This window comes from Lepidochelys kempii, chromosome 1 (assembly GCF_965140265.1).
Source record: "Lepidochelys kempii isolate rLepKem1 chromosome 1, rLepKem1.hap2, whole genome shotgun sequence".
In the NCBI taxonomy this organism is placed as follows: domain Eukaryota; kingdom Metazoa; phylum Chordata; order Testudines; family Cheloniidae; genus Lepidochelys; species Lepidochelys kempii.
Genome location: NC_133256.1, coordinates 104897935 through 104914036, shown reverse-complemented (window position 1 = coordinate 104914036; position 16102 = coordinate 104897935). Strand labels below are relative to the sequence as shown.

The 16102-nt window shown below is 43.3% G+C and overlaps 1 protein-coding gene and 1 pseudogene across 2 annotated transcripts in view; one reads left to right on the top strand and one right to left on the bottom strand.

The window, feature by feature from the left end:
* The window catches only part of NALF1 (NALCN channel auxiliary factor 1), a 793889-nt gene that overhangs the window by 554004 nt on the left and 223783 nt on the right, over positions 1-16102 (top strand). The gene's annotated exons all lie outside the window — the stretch shown is intronic.
* Positions 9007-16102, bottom strand: part of LOC140907197 (pescadillo homolog pseudogene) — a 51570-nt pseudogene continuing 44474 nt past the window's right edge.

Sequence of the window (16102 nt, the reverse complement as noted above, 5' to 3'; positions counted from 1 at the left end):
CAATTAACCCTAGTTCTCAAGAGCAAAGAGGTTTTTTTATGGCATCAAATCATTCTCAGTTGGATATTAGTGCAAATTACAAATTCACACAACACATGTTCTCAAAGTTTCACTATTTGTCTCTGTCCTCCAGTTCTCTTCCCACTCCTCCTTTTCTCACCTCTGCTCCCCAAAGGCAGAAGAAAAGACTGAATTCCCCACAAAAAAGTAACCAAGTAGGACAAGAGTGAGAACTTTTATTTCATTTGGTTTAATCAGAAGTGAATATCATTAGACATTAATGTAATGAAGATAAATTGCTGTTGGATGCTAGACGGTAGTGTCTCATGAAGATGGTGTTTTAGGAATATGGCAGCAAATTGCCAAGCAGGGCATATCCATCCATCTTCACCAGATATAATAGATCTGACTAGTGCAGAAATAGATCTCTGATTTTTTTAAAAAAATACCTGTGGGTTCTTCCCTTAAAACATAGAAATGAGAAGAAATCTTAATCTGCTGGATGTACCAAGGCACATTTTCAAAGGTATGCATAGTCGATTAGAGGTATAGCTCCTATTAACAATGGGTTTTGTGCAGCTAATCCACCACGTGGGACACTGACATTTGAACCCAAATTCTCCTGCCTGTCCATCACTGATTTTGTTGATTTGTGTCCAGCTGAGTCACTCATTAATGCAAGTGAATAAAGAAAATATTTTCCCTTTGAACCACTTTCCTAATTAGTGTGTATTAATATTATATAATCAGTGAAATAAGAACCAGTCATGGGAGAGAACTACTCCCTAACTTTGAAGGACAACTGGAACAAATATGCATTAAATCATGCTTTTTTTAATGGGTGGGAAATATAATTTAGTCATAGCTCTGAAAAACGTTGGGAAGCTTTTCAGTGGAACATATTGGACATCAGCAAGCCTAAGAGAGTTATGTATATGTGGAGGCAGGGAAGAACTGTCCTGAAAATCCTTTATGCAGGCCTTTGAGGTGATGGTGCTTGGCTAGGGAGGTTGTGACATTTAATACTCTGTCGGACGCTTCAACTGGAGTAACTGCAAATAATGTGGGCTAGGATAATTTATGACTTCTATCTCCTTGTACATTTTATTCTTTTCTAAAAACAAAATTACCCTTCTTGAGTCTAATCATATTCTTGAATATTTGTAACCCATCATGATACTTCCATATTCTCACTACATATATGTCTGATATCTAAATACCACTAATTATTGGATGGATCACTTGATGATTACCTGTTCTGTTCATTTCCTCTGGGGCACCTGGCATTGGCCACTGTCAGAAAACAGGATACTGGGCTAGATGGACCTTTGGTCTGATCCAGTATGGCCATTCTTATGTTCTTGTGATATATAATTGCAAAGAGCTCCTTAGAGAATTCCATTATCCTCAAATGGCCTTTGGTGTAATATCTTATTGTAGTCCATATACCATTATTTGATTAAAAGGGATAAATACATTTTAGGTGGGTTTTTTTCTGCTGTTTCTTAGCACCCATCATTTTTGCCTTGAGTACTCTAGTATCTAATTGTGCTGGAAGTACACAAAGGCTGTTGTTTCTAGTCCCAGGGCTGAGTTGTTTCATTTGGGTGCCATCAGTCACTAGCAGTGATGCAGAATCCCACCACCCTAGGGTTCACTTGGGGAAGACTTCTTGTGGGTTCAGAATTCTTCAAAATTGCTGGGGACCACACAGCTGCTGGTTATACCTCTTCTGGTGTGTGTATCATAGCTCCCTCTGTGTGCCAGGTCAGCTTGCCGGCAAGGCACCTCCTCCCCTGGAATTGTGCCTGGCATCTGCACAGGGGTGCAAGCTGTGTAGGGAGGTTCCCTGTGCCTTCTCACCTCACACCCACAGAGAAGTCTAACTCTCCAAACCCCCCTCCCCACTGTCTAACCCCCCCAGACCCCACTGCAATCTGAGGGAATGCTTACATGGGAGTTTTTAACTCAAGTTAATTGATTCCCAACTGATATGAGTTAGCCAACACATCTGTATGTGCTAGTCTGGACACTCCATAAATGTTTGTGGCTTATTTAATGACACAAGGACCTTGCAGCCCTGTGTAGCAGCTGAGCTCTAGAAGAAATCATTCCACAAACGTTTGTGTCCTGGAACAAGTGTACACAGAGTGTGCAGACCAGCATGTACAAATGTATTGACTAACTTAAGTTAATTGGCAATTAATTAACTTCAATTAAAAACTCTAGTATAGCCAAAGCTTGAGTAACATTTCTTCTCCCCCATTCAGATTTATGAGGTAGTTCTCTTTGAAACTGAATAAAGTATAAACTTTAAAATGTTCTTAAAGCAGTCCCATTATCTGTGATTGTGAACTAAAGCCTAATAGCAGTGTAGTGAGGACTAAGAGGGACCATGTTTGTCAGCTGAGCTCCTGCCACTTCCACTGGATGCCATGACAATGGCAAGATAATTAAATTGCTGACTAGATAATACGGAAATATGAAGCAACCCCATCGTTGTTGTTGTTTTTTAAATTAAAGCAGCCAGTGGCCAAGGACATGGTTTATTAATTATTGTATTTGTTATTATTTGCTATTATATAGTCTCTGCATAACTTGCAGAAGAGACAAACCTGAAGCACTGGGATTTTTCCAATAAAATTCATGTAAAGCAAAAGTAGGCAGTACTACCTAACACTACTAAATCATTTTCAGTCTCAACTGCACAGTACATACTGCTGAAAGCAAGCACATTATTCCCTGGTTTACAATGTAACATAGATTTGGCTAGTTTCTGTTCACTGGAAACTTTTTCTTCCTTAAGAGACAGGAAATGGGCATGGGCCAACTTTGCTGAATTTAGCACCCACTCAATGATTGTGGATTCTCAGGTTAGAAAGTTATTTAAATGATTCGAGGTCTGAATTTTGTTTGGGACTAGCAAAGAATGATTTATTTTTTATCTCACAGCAGCTCTAGAAGCAGGATAAGAATTATTTTTAAGCAACAATCATTATTGTGTCCATCTATAAAGCACTCTGCATAGTTAGAACTACTGAAGTTAATTTCTCTAGGACTGAGAAAAGCATCTGAAATTAATGGAGAAATATTTAACGAAATTCAAGTTTTAGAAAACAGAAAATAAAATCATAAAATTCTAGAAGTTCTGTAAAATCAAATACACCGTTGAGTTCTCCCATCCTTAATAAGTACTTTACAAACTAGTAAATGTGAGGAGGTGGGTAAATTATTGGTTATGTTAGATGATAGCATGAGCCTCCTGAGATTTATACTACAACATTAAAAGTTTGCTACTGAAAAAAAAAGTTTCATCATGTAGTCTAATGTTACATTAATGTAACCCACACTTGGAATTTGCCAGCTCCTGGAACTGTCTGCACTGAGCCTCTAGGCTTCCCATGCTATGGACTACAACAGTAATGGCTATCTGAGCCCTCTGTGATGCCATTTCCCATGTCTGGAGTCGGGGTGGGAGTAGAATGGACTAGAAACTCTTGCTGAGGCCAATAGGAGGCGTCAAGCAATTGACTGGACCACTGATGAACCAGTGTCAGGGGCTGGGATTTAGGCAGATGCGTCTAGTGGGTAGCACAGGGCAGGGGGCCCAGTCTCCATGCCAGGCAGGGTTGAGAACCAGGAGCTGACGTCAGGAGCCAATAGTCAGATACCAGGAAACAGGAGCAGATAACAGTGGGTGAGCGATCCAAAGCAGAGCAGGAGCCCAGTTACAGGGACAACTTCCTTTTCCACCTTCTTGTTTTAAGTAGGGGAAGCTGGCCAATCAGGAGCTCCAGTATTCTACCAGTCGGGGCACAGGGATGGAGCCTTCTGTCTTAACTGGGCTTCAAAGACTCCCAATTCTAGCTGATGCCAGTAAGCGTGATGATCCCACCCCTTCCTCCCAGGAACCCTGTGGACATTGTTTTGAGATCTGTGTCATGAAATCTAGGGCTGCTCAGGCTGGTGGGAAAGAACAACCTGAGAAAGAGACTAGTTTCAGCTTTGAGTTGGTCTGAGGGAGAAGCAGCACTTCTCAGGGAGTCTCTGATTAACTCTTCTCCCCATAAACGGAGTGTGTGAACTGCTCAGGGATTTAGTGCCTGGGTCAGGCAGTTCCACCCTGCAGAGATCCAACCTGGCATCAGTTGCCAAGAACCCCATGCAGCTCCGGTGTCACTAAAAAGAAATCCAGGACCCAATCCATGTGAGAAGCCACTCCAAGCAGTAAGCACCAGGGAGGAGGCTAGAGCCATTGGGCTATGCTAACAAGACTGAGGACTTGTCTACACTTGAAATGCTCAGTGGCACAGCTGCAGCCATGCCACTATAGCGCTTCAGTATAGACACTACCTATGCCAGAGGTGAGCAAACTTTTTGGCCCGAGGGCTACATCGGGGTTGCAAAACTGTTTGGAGGGCCGGATAGGGAAGGCTATGCCTCTCCAAACAGCCTGGCCTCCGCCCCCATCCGCCCCCTCCCACTTCCCACCCCCTGACTGCCCCCTTCAGAACTCCCGACCCATCCAACCCACCCTGCTCCTTGTCCCCTGACTGCCCCCTCCCGGGACACCACCCCTTATCCAACCCTTCCTGTCCCCTGACTGTCGCGACCCCTATCCACACCCCCAGCCGTGACAGGCCCCCCGGGGACTTCCAAGCCTATCCAACCGCTCCCTGTCCCCTGACCGCCCCCCTCCCCCAAACCTCCACCCCATCCAACCTCTCCCTGTCCCTTGACTGACCCTGGGATCCCCTGGCCCTTATCCCACCCCCACATTCTCCGCCCCCTTACCATGCCGCTCAGAGCGGCAGCAGCTTGCAGCCCAGCCACAGCCTGCCATGCTGCCGCGCTGCCTGGCAAGAGCAGCCAGCCAGAGTGCTGGCAGCGCAGTGAGGTGAGGCTGCAGGGGGTTAGCCTCCCCGGCCGGGAGCTCAAGGGCTAGGCAGGACCATCCTGCGGGCCGGATGTGTCCCGCAGGCCATAGTTTGCCCACATCTGACCTACGCCGACAGGAAAGGTTCTCCTGTTGGCGTGGATAATTCTCTTCCCTGAGAAGAATTATTCTGTTGATCTAGTACTGTCTACACAGGGGGTAGATTGGCTTAACTACATTGTGCTCAGGGTGACATAGCTGGGCAGATTTTAACTTTTTAGCACAGACCAGGCTTTTTATTAAAGAAACTTATTATTTATTAGTCAACACTTTTCCTTCTGGGTACACAGTGCAGTCATAGTTTTATTATATCTTTCTAGACACTTTGTGTAAAGACTGACTGGCAACAAATTGCAGAAAATACAACTTTTGTATAGGCTATGGCCCAGATTCTACAAGCACTTGTGCACACAGGTAACTTAATAGACACATGAGCAGTCCCACTGACTCCACATTGTTTATACCAATGCATGTCTATACTTGCACTATGTTTTTCGTTTCCAAATCTTGGGTGAGGAAAGTGTTGAAATCACTAGAAATAGACACAACAGACATAAGACCTCACATTAATAATCTGCTTTTTCAAATATAGCACATAGAGCAGGTTCAGGCACAATAAAAGATTGTGTTGGACTCTTGATTGACTTCAATGGGACAACTAACATAATTAAAGCTACTCACATGTATAAGTGTTTGAAGGATTAGGACCTTACAGTGATTCAGCTGACTATTTGTTTAAACTTTCAAAGTTGCATTTATATTAATACAAATAGAGGGAACATGGCCCTTCTGAAGAGTTCAAAGTAGAGTGAACAGTGTTGTGGGAAAACAGAAGGTCAAAGTTATGCCACATCCCAAAAGTGTTTTTTCTTTGCTGTCATCATCATGATTTACCCTTTTCCCCATCCATTATTTTCCCATATAGCAATACATGGGTGGGAAGGAGGTTTAATGATTCATACACATCAGACTCATGAGTGCCATGGCATACATGAATTATGAGATTCCACCAGCAGTTTCTCTCCAAGGAGCCATTCTGACAGCAAAGAATGGTCTGTCAGGTCACTCTAGTGATGAAAGAAAATTCACTTCCATAGTGGTTAGAGTATAGTGGCTGTCAAGCTATAGCTCAACTCATACATACAGAATTTCATACATTAGAGTTTAGGATATCAACAGCAGGAAAGAACAGGAACAGCAGGGAAGGAGTTGCCTGTGCATGGAATTGACCACTGATCATTTGTCTGCCTAGCCAAATGAAGGGAACAGTGCTTTATGCGGGGGGAGAGAGGGGACAAACAGCTTCAAAAGGGGACAAGTGGTGACTCTGACTCATCCCCTGGAATCCAGATGGCAGAAGAGTTTATGGGGGCAGCCCATGTGGTGAAGCCCCCTTTCACAAGTAGCATGCTGAGGCAGCACCAACCCTCCCTCCCTTTAGGTGGTGAAATAGTGGGGGTGGATGGTAAGGTCCCAGCCATGGATTGGCTGTGGGACTTGGATGGAAAAAAGAGGGGGAGATGATGGAAGCCCCACAGGAAGTTATTGAATGAACATGGGTTTATCTGCACTGTACGCTGCTGGGAAGTCCCAGACATCTAATAATAAAATTGTGACCTGATTAAAACCATATCAAATGTCTCCTGTGCTTCTTTCAGTATAGCCGGACAAACAGATGGCACTATTGCCTCTTGCCCCCTTTGAGGGTTGAACCCCTACAGCAGTCGCAAGGCAGTACAGAATCAGGCCAAGGATTGATGTGAAAAACTAATGCTCCATGGGTTGACATAGCGACTGACACTGGAATAGCAAAACCACAGGGAAACTTTGCTGACTTAAACACCACAGCTGCTCGCACAAAAACTCAGGGGACACTGGTCAGTGAGGGTAAGGGCATGTGGGGGGAATAGTTTCACACCATTTGTCTGGCTATGCCAAAAGAAGGATAGGAGACATTTGATATGGGTTTAATCAGGCCACAATTTTATAACTAGATGTCTGGGACTACCCGGCAGATAAGTGTACAGTGCAGGTTTATTCTCTAATTAGCTGGGGTCTTTTACCAGATCCCCCTCTTTTTCCATCCATGTCCCTCCAGCAAATCCATTGCTGGGACCTTACCATACCCGGGGTGGGGGACTTCCACCAGCTCCCCCTGTTTTCCCCCCAGGTCCCTCCAACAAATCCATTGCTGGGACCTTACCATCGACCCCTCCCCCTTGTAGGAGGGTTAATGTGGGCTATAGGCATAGGGGGTTGGCTCCCTGTCATACCTATCATAGGAGTCCCCAACCGCCCCCTGTTCGTTCCTTTAATGAACACCTCTTTTTTTAAGTCCTTTTCCAAGCCATTTATCCAGTCACTGTATAACTTTCCTATGGAGTACCCACACCGGACATGTGCCAGCAGATAACAGTGTACAGTGCAGGTAACCCCATGTTTATTCTGTAATTAGCCTAGGTCTTTTACCAGCTCCCCCTCTTTTTCCATCCAGGTCCCTCTGGCAAATCCCTTGCCGGGACCTGTGTGAGTAAGGGGTGGGGGTGGGGCAGTTTCACACCATTTAGTATTAAAGCAAAATGGGAATGGGAATATAGAGAAGTTGCTATGGTGCTAATTCAGTAAGGTATGCATGCACATGTCTAACTGCAAGCATAGGAATAGTCTATTGACTTCAGTGCACTCCCATTTTTACTGTTTGGCACAGTTAAGTACCTTGCTGAATCAGGGCCATAGCAGCAACAATAAAAGAATGAAAAAAAGGAAAGTCAGTGTGCTGCTAACAGAATAAGTAAAACAGAATTGTTTTCTCTATTATGTTAACGGTGTAATACATAGTATATGCTGTGGATTATGGACCTGATTCTCCACTCTATAATATCCATGTAGTTACCCAAGTGAAAAACTTGTATAATAGCAAGAAGACTCAAGCCTTATATATTTTACTTAGAAGAAACAATATTAATTTCAGTTTCAGTGTAATAGCCCACATAATGAGTCACTTTATAAAGCTATAGACGAAGAGGCTTCAACTGCAACAATCAACTCCAGTCAAATGTATTTAAAAATATAGATGTAGTATATTATTTCACTAACTGTGATAACTGTTGTCTAAATGCCAGTTTTTACAGGTTTACAAATGTTTTCCTTTCTTATGGATTATTTTTTGTATTTCATTTCATTTTATTACTTGGGCTACTTTCAATAGCTAGAAAGAACGAGGAGTACTTGTGGCACCTTAGAGACTAACCAATTTATTTGAGCATAAGCTTTCGTGGGCTAAAGCCCACTTCATTGGATGCATGCAGTGGAAGCTTTTCCCAGGAGGCCCACAACCTGCCTGCATTGGCTGCAAGGGACCGTGCAGATCCCCAGCCTGCAAAGCAAACAGCAAAGGGACCCTCCCTCTGAGAGCAACAACTGCCGCAAGCTCCAAGGCACCCAGCCTGCTGGAGGAGCCCCAGCTCAGGGCCTGGGCCAGCTCACCCTGGGCCCCGCTTTTACCATTAGCTCTGTACGACCAAGAGCCCCGAGATGTTCGCCTGCACCAGGCACAGCCTCTCCTCCCCTGACCCAGGGAGAGCTGCTGACACTTAACAGGCCATTCGGCTTCTCTGGGGACCTTTGGCTGCATCCATGATCTGCTGCAGCCATGGGGAGGATTCTTTCCTTTCCACACCCCTCATCTGCCTACCTGGAGGCTCTGCTGCGACAGACCAGGTGGGGGAATCCACTGCCCCCTCCAACCCATAACCTCTTGGCATTGGTGTGAGTGAAGCAGACAAAGAATGCTCCCGGAGCCTCCCTATGGGGGAGCCTTGGATGGGGTCCCGGAGGACGGGGAAAGAGGCTGGTTTTGTTTTTAAATAGAGGGGATAGGCAGTAATTGGGGGTGTCCCCAGAGCATCGACAGAGCTGAAAGTCATGGCCGGCCAGATGCTATTGGCTACCTTTCAGTGTGGCCTGTCCTGGAGGAGGCCCAAGGTACAGCCTAGAAAGTAGATCTCTCGGGCCAAGGGGCAGCTCCAGTCCTGGAGGGAGGGCAGAGCCCGATAGCTCCGTCACTCCCGTCACACCTTCTTGGTTTTCTTCGTCTCTGATTTCGTGGCACCATCATGAGCTTTCCTCTTCTCAGTGAGTCTGGTCACCTCTCGGACTTTGCGCTTCTTCCCAAACATGATTTTCTGATAGAGGTACTTCTCCTTCTTCTTCATCATCATGAAAGCAAGATGCTTCTTTTTGCTCTGCTTCTCCTGGGCTGCTCGCTGCTTGTCCTCCAGCCGCACCGTGCCCGCCGACACCTTCACTGGCAGCTTCTTTCCCTGGGATCGCAGCTCTTCCAGCTTTTTCAGTTTCCCTTCATCTTCCTTTTCAGAGTGTTCTTCTCCTTCTGAGCCTTCATAATCATCATCATCTTCCTCATCACTGTCATCCTCATCCTCCTCTCTGCTCTCTTCTGCTGGGTTCTCGCCCCTCTGCAGGGCCAGCAGCTTCAGCTTCTCAGTGGGATGTAGTCCCCATCCTTCTCCGAACGAAGGGTGAGAGGTGTGGGGGCAGCAGCATGCCGGGGAAATAATCAGCCACCAGGAGGCACATCTTGGCATTGACCAAGTAGAATACCCACTGCAGCTGGAGGTACTACCTGCCTATCACCCGCTTTCCCAGGCTGGGCCAGTCTACAGTCTAGTGGGTGATGGTTGGGTCCCTCACATCATAGGTGGCACTGATGCACACGAACTTGTCCCAAAACACTTTGCTTCCAAAACACCTGATGATGAAGGCTATGGGCTCCCGAGGCACCTCTCTGTTCAGGAAGAACTGCAACCCCTCAAACAGCTTCTTCTGCTTCTGTCATAAATATAAAGGGAAGGGTAATCACCTTTAAAATCCCTCCTGGCCAGAGGAAAAATTCTCCCAACCCTTGCACCCCACTTTCTGGGAAAGGTTTGGTAAAAATCCTCACCAATTTGTATAGGTGACCACAGACCCAAACCCTTGGATCTTAGAACAATGAAAAAAAACATTCAGTTCTTGAAAAGAAACATTTTAATAGAAGAAACAGTAAAAATAATCACCTCTGTAAAATCAGGATGGTAAATACCTTACAGGGTAATCAGATTCAAAACATAGAGAATCCCTCTAGGCAAAAGCTTAAGTTACAAAAAAGACACACAGACAGGAATATTCATTCTATTCAGCACAGCTATTTTCTCAGCCATTTAAAGAAATCATAATCTAACACATACCTAGCTAGATTAGTTTCAGAGTAACGGCCGTGTTAGTCTGTATTCGCAAAAAGAAAAGGAGTACTTGTGGCACCTTAGCGACTAACCAATTTATTTGAGCATGAGCTTTCGTGAGCTACAGCTCACTTCATCGAAGTGAGCTGTAGCTCACGAAAGCTCATGCTCAAATAAATTGGTTAGTCGCTAAGGTGCCACAAGTACTCCTTTTCTTCTAGCTAGATTACTTACTAAAAGTTCTAAGACTCCATTCCTGTTCTGTCCCTGGCAAAAGCATCACACAGACAGACCCAGACCCTTTGTTTCTCTCCCTCCTCCCAGCTTTTGAAAGCATCTTGTCTCCTCATTGGTCATTTTGGTCAGGTGCCAGCGAGGTTACCTTTAGCTTCTTAACCCTTTACAGGTGAAAGGATTTGTCCTCTGGCCAGGAGGGATTTTAAAGGTAATTACCCTTCCCTTTATATTTATGACAGCTTCTCTACTGCCTCCTGCTCCTTCCTCCTCGCTGCCTCCTGCTCTGCGCACCCCCCGTCCGCAGGCAACTCATCCACCCACACTTCGTCCTCCGGTTTCGGCACTACCACTTGGGCTAGTCTGGCTCTCAGAGCCGACAGCTTCTCCATGTAGCACTCTGAGTCCATGGTATACGCCTCCCTCTCCTCCGGCTTCTGCTGTGCCTCAGCCTGGCCTTCAATCTTGTGGAGGTAGTGCAGGTTGAAGGACTGGTAGAGGCAGAAGTTCACAAAGCCCAGCAGCATGGTGTAGAACTCCGTGAAGGTCGCCATGACTCTGTAGTAGGAACTCCACGGTGAGGCGGAGGCACAGCTGGACTGTCTGCACGTGGCACTTGCCAGTGCGCGGAAGGAGGCAAAGAGGAAGCACATGGAAAGTGTGTCGTCCAGGTCTCGCAGGCTATCGATGAAGATTGGGTACCTCTCCTTGGTGATGTGATATATCTGATGAAGTGGGCTTTAGCCCGTGAAAGCTTATACTCAAATAAATTTGTTAGTCTCTAAGGTGGCACAAGTCCTCCTCGTTCTTTCTGCTGATACAGACTAACAGAGCTACCACTCTGAAACCTTTCAATTGCTAATTACACATTTGTTGAGAGTACAAAACATTTCCTTAGAGAAGCAGTGTAAAACGGGACAGTCAAGGGAACACAGAAGTCAGGCTTGCATAGATAATGAGTTATGACAGGTATACATAATTATTATAAGTTACATCATTGATTCTTTTTAACCAGTTCTTTCAATTGATTCTATCTTCCTGAAAATAGCTCAGCTGCTAATTAATGAAAGCAGTAAATCTGTTTCATTTCTTTGGTTTTTTTGTTTGTTTTTTTTGTCAGCCACGTTGGAGCAAGCAGTTCATGGAACAGCAAGAGACAGCTCTATAGTTTAGTCATGCTCATTTTCAAAGGAATGTTTACTGGTTGTTAGTTTATAGCAGTTTTTACTAGGTCCAGGAAGAGCATCAGTGCTTTATAATTGTTTCAATAACTGTTCCTGTTGAGATTACAGCACCACTTGTTTGAGGTCACTACTTTACACTTTACTGCTGATCCTCAAAGGAGAACATCTGCTTTCTTTAAAATATATTCATAAAAATGTGTGCCTTCCCTCAAAAAACCTTAAAATGCCTTACACATGATTAGTTAAACCTCACAAAACCCTGTGAAGTACTATCTCAATTTTACAGGTGGGGAAACTATGGCAGAGATAAATTAAAGGCATATTTCCAAAGTTGCCTCTAAGTTTGTATACTAACTTTAGATATCTCGGCCTCAGAGCTGCAGGTCCGCACACTGATTTCATTTAGACTACACCCGTGTCTAGAGGTCCATACAGCAGATTCAGAAGACAGCTCCCATGAACTTCAGCTGAATGGTTTGATAACCAAAAATTTCAACAGCTCTATGTGGCATGTTTCCTTCCTTCTCCATTCCTATTTAGTATTTTCAGTTCTTTATCACACTGATATGCTCCCTGACTGCGTACTCAGCTTGGATGACAAATGTATCCAGACAACAAAACATTCCAACTTGTTTTCAGTAGAATATACACATTTGCCGATTCAGCTGCCTAGCTTCAGAGAATCATAGAATATCAGGGTTGGAAGGGACCTCAAGAGGTCAACTAATGCAACCCCCTGCTCAAAGCAGGACCAATCCCCAACTAAATCATCCCCGCGAGTGCTTTGTCAAGCCTGACCTTAAAAAATTCTAAGGAAGGAGATTCCACCACCTCCCTAGGTAACACATTCCAGTGTTTCACCACCCTCCTAGTGAAAAAGTTTTTCCTAATTTCCAACCTAAACCTCCCCCACTGCAACTTGAGACCATTACTCCTCGTTCTGTCATCTGCTACCACTGAGAACAGTCTAGATCCATCCTCTTTGGAACCATGTTTAATGTTCCATGCTTAGCACCAGTAGAATATAGAGCAGCTTATTGAAAAGCCTGAAAATTTTCAGAGAAAGTGTTTGTGAAACTTTGAGATTTTTTTTTCTGCCAAATCAAATAGTTAACAATGAGAAAACATTAAAAAAATTTAAACCCAGGAAATTTCAACCAGTTCTATTTTGGAATTTTTATCAGTTTCCTCAGTGATGGGATTTTTTATTTTATTTTTGCCCCGCTTTAGTTACAATATAAACTGAGATCTTTTCCTCAGACAAAGTCCCAAGATTTGAAAGAAGAAAAATTGTGGGGTATGGCTTTGATTGTAAGAATTAAAAATGGAAAAGACCGATGAAATTATCCAGGCCCATCACCCAATTAGTGCAGAATTTTCTCAACGGTATATATGCAAGTGTTTAGTTCAGCCTTGTTTTAAATAATTAAAGTTATGGGTCTTTCATGGCTATTTGTGAGAGAGTATGAACATCCCTCTCCAAATTTTAACACTGAAGCTGTTTGCAAACTGAATGTCCTTTTCTCTGTTTACATATTGTGTTGAGAATCGCTAAGCTTTAGTTGTGCAAAATATTTATTACTTGTATGAATCTGACACTCTATGATTTGCAGAAGTTCATACAACAAACCCGTTTTGACATGTTGTTTACCCCTCAGATGAGATCTTCCTTCACCAATAGACCCTTCCTTGAAAAACTCTGGATACCCCCTTTATTTTTGGTTGTCATGTAGAAATAAACCCAATGGTTTTCTGCCAAGCAGTCTCATGACAGGGAGGTTGGACTCTTCTGATGATCCACCTTGCATAAAACTGCTGAAGTTCTGCTGACTTATTTGGCAGATGTGGCTTGCTAAACCATCTTGCATATAAGGGAGATCAGAATCTTTCTCTAGAAAGAGAGAACTAGGACAGATGAAGTCCTCAAGGAAAGCCCTTGGGACAGTGTGACAGCGTGAAGCCCTGCACTCCTATCTTCTTGTACAAATGGCTCTAATACCTGTGGTTTGTAAACACTGACATGTAGTTTGTGTATTATCTCAACCACCACCACTTGATAGGCCCATGCAACAACTTTGTGTACACTGACATACAAACATCATTCCCTTTTACATGAGGGAAGAGATCTGTCCATGCAAAGATCTTCCTTTACTTAACCCTACTTCCCTCTTTCTCTCATTCTCCCTTTGCTCTTCTTTCTTATGTGCCTTTCTACTCTTCCAGTTAATGGATTAACTAGCTCCTTAGATCCCCCAGATCAGACTGATCTAGTAATTAATCCCAGCTTCTAGCAATCAGGTTCTTCTCCAGGGAAACTAAATTGGACTTACAGTGACCAGAGTGCTGGTTCAGCTGTTGGTTCTCAGCACTCTGCCACAGACAGGGAGCCATGCTCAGTGGGGAAGCTTAGGCTGAGGTTTATGATGTGGAGTTGATATTTTTGAGTTATCAAGTAAAGACAAGCCCCAGGCAGGAAAAGGTAAGTCTAGACACTTGTTCTTTTTTCGGGTAGAGAATCAGACTTAAGTTGGGAAGTGGCTAGGCTTTAGGGAAGTGCATGATGGCCTCTCCTGTATCTTGAAGCTGATAGGATCCCAAGGCTGAAATGGGATAAGAGTGAGCTTAACTGATGAAAGATAATAATACACTGTTGTAATACCTAGCTGGCTCTTTCTATAGATTTTATGCTGCTGTTTTTTTTTTATTTTCCTGTGGGAGCCCAGGGCTATAACAACATATAACAACATATATGACCCTGATTTGATTTCCATAACTCTGTATTTCATTTTTTAAAAGATTTGTTAATTTACATGAATAGGGAAAGTGGAAAGTGTTCTAGATGAACTGAGGAAATAGATTTAACTTTTGGATGCAGCAGGCTAATTTTGAGTGTGATAGGAGATTGTTACATATACCTAAGGGATTTAGGAGCAAAAATTTCCATTTAAAAGAAAATCTTCTCCTGTCATCCATAACAATGACTCTTTAAATGTGTAGAAGTGAAGTGGGTAACAAGTAATTAGGGCTAGATTGTGCCCAGCAGGTTCACAAGATGATAGCAAATGTAAGGATCTCAGGGGTATGCAAAGGGATTAGTGCTCAAGGCAGTATTAAGCTCTTCAAAGGGAAGTGCAAAAGATGCAGTCTCTGCATCAGCCAGAAGAACTGATCCCCATATGGGAAAGGACATACCTTGCAAAAGGGGTGGGTAGAGCAGTTATGCTGCTGTATTCCATGAGGCTCCAGGGGCATCCACGAAAAGGCTATGTGAGTCAGAAGCACGAAACTGAAGTCTCTGCGGGCCCAGGGATTGCCACAGGTGAAATTTGTTAGCTAATGAATTAGTCTTAATGATTAGGTAGACTTAGAACTACTGTTTGTCTGATTCTGCACTTGTACAGGTTTCCTTTTTGCCACTCATAATGCCTAGTGTGCATTGCGGGTAATTTTTTTTCCAGGAGGCAAAATTTTAGTTTCAAAATTAAATATGTGATATGAAAACAGGGAGAGTCACATCTACTCCACCCAGGTCAGCCAAAGGAAATTATGTTATGAATTCTGTATCTACACAAATAAACTCTAGCAACCTCTAAAAAACAGCATTCTTCTGATTTGTTACAGCATTATAATGAAATATGAGCATTTAAAGTAGATTTTGAGGGTCAGATTCAGTTGAATTGAGGGATTTAGCTGCAATTACATTTACAGCTTCTGAGTCCCATCCAGCATTTGTTATGCACCCAAAACTCCTCTCAAAATCAATGGTAGTTTTGGTTCATGGGGAATGCAGGATTGGGTTCACCATAAACAAACATAGCTCAAATTCATGCCCATGATGTTAAGGCAAGATTTCTACTCCCACCCCATGTCACCTGTGTTAAAGAAGCACAGGAGAGAAGAAAATCAAATATTATGAAAGCACTGGAAAAATAATATCTATTTGTAACCATCATGTAATATAGTCTTATCCTTAATCTGTTAAAGTATTGTTATTTTTATACAGAAACACACTTTTCTTTTCAAGATATCAAAAAGCCAGTTATTAGTGACCTGTTAGCTTGACACCAATAATCCCCAAACCATTCCTTTTTTATAAAATTGGATTTAGATTGAAGAAACTGAAAACATCTTTCAGCCTGATGAGAACTATGTGAAGGTGAAATCCTCACTTATTTGTGTCTTATAGGAAGAATGGTAAATAAACCTCCACATCCTTGAGTCTTTTATTGCAGCCCGAGTTGGTATGATAGAAATACAGCTGATATTAGAGAGCCAAAGACCAGATAGTTTGTGCTGATGAACTCTTCCTGACTACTGTACAATATTTCAGAAAAGGAATCAGGCAGCCACTTGACTTAGTGTAAACTGCAACAATTTTATGGTAATTTTTCTTATGGCATAATGACATGCCACATAGAAAAGAAGGGGGTTAAAAATGGTGGAAGTCCAACCAATGTGTAAATGTAGCAATAAAGGTAACATTTCTAACAATTTACATATAAAGGTTT